The sequence below is a fragment of the Sinohyriopsis cumingii genome, chromosome 8, assembly GCF_028554795.1.
Source record: "Sinohyriopsis cumingii isolate HCF-2022 chromosome 8, ASM2855479v2, whole genome shotgun sequence".
NCBI lineage: Eukaryota > Metazoa > Mollusca > Bivalvia > Unionida > Unionidae > Sinohyriopsis > Sinohyriopsis cumingii.
Window position 1 is genome coordinate 45,654,877 of NC_142968.1, and position 6,719 is coordinate 45,661,595.

Here is a 6,719-nt window from a genome sequence, read left to right on the forward strand (position 1 = left end):
AGTCGTTTATTGAATTTAAATTGGTTTATATAGTTTATAATTCATTTTTACTGAAACTATGTATTGACTACATTTTTACAGGAAGCATTCTCAATGACAAAAAATTAATCGCATTTACTGTCATTAGAGCTGTACCTGCACTGCCCCCTTTAAATGTTGTTGTCAGCTTAGTTGATATTCCTAACTCCAAATCCATACAGTTTACCTTTCCTACTTGGAGAACATAATTGCTTTAAATAATCACATAGTTATAAAATGCTACGTATTGTTTTAAATAAAATTTGTAATTATAAGTTTCATTAGTTTGCAAAGGTAAATAAAATGTATCAACCTAACAAGCAATACATTTGATTTAAATATTATTTGCCTAATCAAAACGAATCAATGTATTATTTATAATAATTCACACAATACTTTTCACAATTTACTGCGATGTTATTTCTAAACGCTAAGATTACGCCCCCATAATCACAATACACAACACAACACATTAACAATGACTTTGCATATTTTAATGTATAGTTCTGTCACTTTCTATTGTTTATGTACCATGTGATACTTGTTTGTTTTTGTTTCAGTGTTTAGATCTGTCTCTATCTGTTGTGCATGCAACACGTGATACGTTTATATTGGAATATCTTAAGTCTAGATTTACTGGTACAGATACTCTTGCCGTTTACGTTTCATTATCGTTTGCTTATTCACAAATATTACATATTTAGTGTGCCAATTAATGCATTACCAGCTTTTGAAAGGGAAATGTTAGCAGCATGTCTGCGATAATTGGTGGTAATACTACCCTCAAAAACATTTGGTAGCACAGTGTTAACTCTTGTTGGATCGGTCTACATCTAGGCATTTCATATAATATTCAGTTTTACTATACAATCTCCTGGAACTATACATCTTGAAAGATGATCGAATGTTTTGGATTTTAAGATTATTCAAGATGGCTATTTTATGGTAATTACCCATTTCTTTGCAAATAATCAATGTTTGTTCCTTTTAGGATATATTAGGTATGTAAATATGAACATATGGATGTAAAATATTTAGGATAGTGTCAGAGTACACACCATTGATACAAATCGCATTACACTGATGACATAAGCGATGTCTATTTTAAATTGTGTCTAACAAACTGTCTTTAGTTTATTATCCTTTCAGTTTGTATCTTTTAGGGAATGATAATCGTAACAGACCCATGAAGACGATACCAGAACGGGGTAATATCATTTTTGGAATTTAGCGCTTACATCTATGCATTGTTCGTTATATTCATCTTTGTTCGATTTGCTGGATTAGCTTCCTGTGAAAACAAAAAATCACTCTGCTAAAAGTGTATTCCAGTGCAAAGCATCGATTGAGATTATTTTTATATTTAATAACACAATGACTTGTATGCTATGAGAGGAATATTACAAATAATAAATTTCCCTCTGCTTTCTCTTGGTATGTATGTATGTATGTATGTATGTATGTATGCAACTTCAGGTAATGAAAAAGAATGAACAGATAATCCTCTATGCTGTTGATTGTACTTTCATTGAAGATAATCACCGTTAAGAAGTGTTTACAAGGTCAGGAAGATGCAGAGTTAACAATAGAGGCCAACAAAAGGATTACATGTTGAGCCTCTTTTATCAAACCGTACTTTACATAAAAAGATTCTTAAAATTGATATCAGTCACACATATATTCCAGCAGTTACAAATTACTCATGTAGTAAGAAGCATGATTTACTCGTCACAGTTTCTATTGTGACTTAGTTATCAAGATAACGTTACGAGAATGAATATAGCTAAAGAAACAGCGGACATGCGTGGGTTTTATATTGATGAAACATTTTTTTCAGATATCCCTAAACTTGTATACATACTTCTAGGACTAGGGTGTGTTTCTGTTGCTGCTGTCTGCATTCTTTGTCTGCGAGAACTTAGAAAAATGGTTAGTATAATATGAATTGTATTATGTACGAAACTTCACAAAACAAAGGAAGATCTTTGTTAATAAAAGAGAAAGAGTGTATAGCAAGAAACCTTCAAACTTTGTGTACTTAAATTATAAATCCTTGTGACATGTTTTGTATGAGATGTTTAGTGTTTTGTCTTTGTTTTTGAGACGAGTTATATATTTACCATTGACAAATATTTTATCATGGCATAATCAATAGTTGTTTGTTGATACCTATTTTCTCCTATTCATCTGTGATAACGCTTGATATACAAATGTTTAGTGTGTTATGCTTCTGAAAAAGTGATATATAGATTCAAACTATTGTTCTTAAATGATAAGTCCTTATGACCTGTTTTGTATGATATTTTTAGCACAGTGATTGTTCTTTTCCAGACGACTGATATATGTATCACTGACAACAATTTAATCATGGCACAAAACTATTTTCGCCTCTTGTGATTACACCTAATATGCAAGTGATGAATGTTTTATGCTTCAGAAAAAGATATATATATATATATATATATATATATATATATATATATATATATATATATATATATATATATATATATATATATATATAGTCATGAAGCGAGAAGAAGGAAACTCATGACATTTCGGAAAACTGGGCTGACATCGTCACACAGGAATTTCTGTACTGTTCCCTTTTAGAGTGGCAACCTTCATTGTATTAAAAACGCTGATCTGTAACTGATCTTCGTTTCTTTTCTTGTAGCTCTCGTACAGACAGACCATCGAACACCTTTCCATTAGAGGCACTAACGAAGCTGTTGAAAATGTTTACATTTAAGTTGTAAATGCCATTGAAGAGTGCTGGACAATAGTTAGCAGTGCAAACAGTCAACTAAGCATCGTCCAACACCATGACGTTTCGATAAAGAATAATTAGGTCACAAATTATATATGTTTTGTTATGTTTTTGTCGAAATTAGCACTGTAACACTGGAAATATTCCTGAAGGGATCGTTCGCGGGAGACATTTCATTTTAATGCAGTACATTTTGAATAGGATCAGCTAAGCCGACGGGTGAAGGATGGAAGGGTAAATCACATTAATTTTCGGTACGAGCAAGAATATTGTTCCGCGATCCTGTGTACTAGAAAAAGTGGTTAACCTTTCACCGGTGTTACAGGCGCTTCAGAACGCATGGTGGAGAGGATCTTTTCTCCGTATGGATAAATTCGACATCACTGTAGCTAGGCATTTATTTTTATCTATTGACAAAGGCACGACATTATATAATAATCCAAATCCCTTATTTCACGTTGTAAATATTGCAGCTTACCTTTTATTCACTGAGGAGATTTTAGCACAATTACTCTCGGGTATTGTACCCTCTTCTGCTATGATTTCTAGCTTTCTAGGGTATTTTTTTAATCAACTTCTGACCCATGCTTACACTGGACTGGCCGAATTATATATTCGTGCCTCTAAATTACTCCTTTCGTTGTTACAGAACCCACAAATTCCTTATCACAAATTCAAAACGTTATGCCAAGATGCGCATAATCTCAAAAACTATTTGGCTAAACGAGTGAGACCAGGTTGTGTTTGTCCCGGATGCACTCAGAACCGCGCAGAACGTTGTCGACCATGTGCCAACACATATTCACCTCAACTCGTTTATACGTATCTTTCCTCAACAGTCCGCGTTACCCTCATATTTAGCACTCAAGGATATTCAAACCACTCCTACACAAAACAAAAATACACAGTAAGATAATCAAAAATGATAAGTGCTACTGTTATTAAAATACCACACAGGAAATTACCTTGATCCGTAGGATGTCTACGACGGCAACCGTCTAGAATCCTCTTGTCATGGCGATAATCGTCTAACAAGACTAGTTTTAAATGTACATAACGTAGAATTTTATTGAAATATTTTAAAATATTTTTTGGTAATTGTATCCTTTCAATTATTATTTAGTGTCGTGTCATGCCTTTTTCCTTGTAATGTTGAATTTTATTGAATGTCGTGAAGTGTTCTTTTCATTCTATTTTTCTTTGAATTTTACTAAATATTTGTATTGTTTTCTTTCTACTTTTTAATTGCATTATACTGAGTATTTTACACTTTTCTCATTGTATTTTCGAACTTTACTAAATGTCTGGCAATGTTGTTTTCATTGTAAATTTTGAAAATTGACCGACTGTTTTAATTATTATTCTATGTTTGATCTTTCCCCATTATGAATGTATTTGTTCCCCTCTATCGAGCCACGAGGACTCGGCTCAAAAGACCCGGATAGTATTATTAGGACAGATCGTTTAAGAAAAGGTATTAAGATTGAAATTTTCTCTAAATTGTATTTAAAGTTATTTTCTATTAAATTAAATTGAAAGTAATTTTCAATTAAATATATTAAGATCAATTTTATATATTTGTGTAATATAACTGTATGCTATTTTATAAAGATCGCGCTTTACGAGCAGGTACAGAAATCCATAAAATACTTCTCGCTCGTATCTAAAGGTCAGCAATTTAGATTTGGGATGAAGCTGATGAACAGACAAATTATTATATCAATAATGGATGAGTTGCGCAGATGATTCACACGATATTCCTGGGAAAGATCAAGGGTAATGCTCTGACTGGACTGAACGGAACCAAAAACTATATAAGTAGAAAAGCGGGCTTTCGAAGGGTTAGTTTGTTCCTCAAGTGAAAACATCTCTGTCGTTTCTTTCCATGTAAGAATCGTTTGTGTTCGCAATTTTCTTTAAACAATCTTCATTTTTTAATATTTGAGACTTTAATGGTAAATTCACATTTTCCCAAAAAATTTGTGAGTTCTTTCTATTTTATATTGTAATATAATGGAATATTTAATTGTATTTGTGATATATTTTATTGGAAAAGATGAATTCGCTACCAACTTCATGTTTAGATTTAATTTGGAAATAAGAGATTCATTAAGTAATATTGTGTAATGTTTAGTACCTATTCCAAATTAGGTTTCTATTTAAATTTAGTAACATACATTTCTTCAAAATGTTTGTTGCATTAATCACAACTATTGAATTTTATACTCATTGGATAGCATGACGTTAATCGAGATTTAACTATCTGTATTACATTCTAAAATGCACAAATTATACAATGAAGTTGGTAAGCTCGATGGGAAAGTTTAATTTTACATGTATTTCCTGTATTCTAAACATAAAGGCTTTATAAATGTATCATTAGAATGTAGTATTATATATATCAATAAAAAGTTCGTTCCTCGAATCAGAACAGCTCTTTCTTTTCCTTACAGCGATTATGTACCCCATTCCTCAAGATGTAGCCGTACATAATACTTTTGTGTAATATACTTCATCACGCTTGCATTACTATTCAAAATATTGTGAATTGGAAATAATTTTTTAAAATGAAAACTCAATATTCCACTCATTCTTATTCTATGCGTGTAATGATTAACTATCGCGCAATTTTAAAATTCACACTGAAACATTCCTCTTAATGGCATACGTTAGTTTCTTTCTTTCGATTCAATAAGTAATATAATTATTGGTGTGTATTTTGCATATATTTGTAAAAATGACGTGTTCATCCTTTGTGCATAACAAGGATCCATGTAATGTACATAATACGAAAGTCTTAGAATTAGCATTGGGTATATCTATTTTAAATCCATGTCACAGAGAGAGAGAGAGAGAGAGAGAGAGAGAGAGAGAGAGCATTCAAAGGTGTGGTATTTACACATCTTCGTTGTTAATTTTGTAAATGATTGTAAAATATAAAATGCAGACTTAATTTCTGTTGCCCTGACCAGGTTAACAGTGTTTTAAAATGTATATATAATTTGATAATTTGTCCATATATCTCTGTATTTCTTAAAAGGAAGAACGATCTAATCCCGAGAACATTCTTTTATTTTGTTCACCTGGTTCCAAAGTTGACCTTTTCAACGATGTTTGTTACATAATTCTTCATTGGAAATTATGAATTTTTTAAAACAGTTAATCTCTCTCTATGTCTTTCTTCCTTTCTTCGGCGGAGCCCAGTATGGCCGAGTTAATTAAAATGTCTCACCTCCGTCAGCGCGGGTTCTAGTATCGGGCTCGGGAAATGAGGGTACCTGGGAGAGCTTGCCAGTAACTTCCGTTTGGTCGTGGTTCTCCCGAGTTTTTGCTGGTGTTTACTCCACCAATTATGCTAATTAAGATGTATAGTCTATCATGAGCTGAAAAATTGCGTAAACTCCACATTTTTTTGATATAGTGTGATATGGACCTATGTTTGTGATGTAGGATATTAATTTGTTCGGCTTACCTTATTAATATCCTGTTTTTAAGTTATAAATAAGTTGTTTACCTTTATTGGATTTCAAGATCTAGCTTTATTTACACAAATATAATGTTCTGAAAGAGAACTTGTGCTCAACATTCTGGTCATTGTATCTTAAATTTTTTACACAAGGTTGAGGTAAACAAAATTATTCCAGTTTGTAGAATTATTTGCAGATGAATCATTTAAGCTGTTAGTAGGACCGACAAAGTACATATTGATATTCTGGATTAAATCACTATTTTGAGATTTTTGTAAATTTGTTCAAAGACATCTGGATGATATCATCGTGAAACATCAAGACTATTGTTGTATCAAGGTGTTCAAGACCATTTATTTATCAGCATTTTCACAAGTATTGAATGCTTTCGGATGGTTCTCTTCTTTTGAACCTGTGACAGAACATTGAAGACTATTCGGGATTTAATTCACACTATTGTAAAT

General features: G+C 32.0%; 1 long non-coding RNA gene across 1 annotated transcript; it reads left to right on the forward strand.

Annotated features, from left to right (window-relative positions):
* Positions 1-511: 511 nt before the first annotated feature.
* Positions 512-5,213, forward strand: LOC149793415 (uncharacterized). Its single transcript, XR_016422556.1, has 2 exons — positions 512-1,947; positions 2,696-5,213. It is a non-coding gene; the product is annotated as an uncharacterized LOC149793415 (long non-coding RNA).
* Positions 5,214-6,719: the final 1,506 nt, after the last annotated feature.